Source organism: Arachis duranensis, chromosome 9 (assembly GCF_000817695.3).
Source record: "Arachis duranensis cultivar V14167 chromosome 9, aradu.V14167.gnm2.J7QH, whole genome shotgun sequence".
NCBI classification, from domain to species: domain Eukaryota; kingdom Viridiplantae; phylum Streptophyta; class Magnoliopsida; order Fabales; family Fabaceae; genus Arachis; species Arachis duranensis.
The window spans coordinates 23,373,877-23,374,422 of record NC_029780.3 but is presented as its reverse complement, the minus strand read 5'-3'; positions in this window follow the sequence as shown (position 1 = coordinate 23,374,422).

The window sequence follows — 546 nt, the reverse complement described above, 5'->3', positions numbered from 1 at the left end:
AAAACAATGCCAAAAAGCGTATAAATTATCCGCTCATCACAACACCAAACTTAAATTGTTGCTTGTCCCCAAGCAACTGAAAATCAAATAGGATAAAAAGAAGAGAATATACTATAAAGTCCAAAATATCAATGAATATTAATTTAATCAGATGAGCGGGACTTGTAGCTTTTTGCTTCTGAACAGTTTTGGCATCTCACTTTTTCCTTTGAAGTTCAGAGTGATTGGTATCTCTAGGAACTTAGAATTTCAGATAGTGTTATTGACTTTCCTAGTTAGGCATGTTGATTCTTGAACACAGCTACTTTATGAGTCTTGGCCTTGGCCCTAACCACTTTGTCTTCCAGTATTACCACCGGATACACAAATGCCACAGACACATAACTGGGTGAACCTTTTCAGATTGTGACTCAGCTTTGCTAAAGTCCCCAGTTAGTGGTGCCCAGAGCTCTTAAGCACACTCTTTTGCTTTGGATCACGACTTTAACCACTCAGTCTCAAGCTTTTCACTTGGACCTTCATGACACAAGCACATGGTTAGGGACA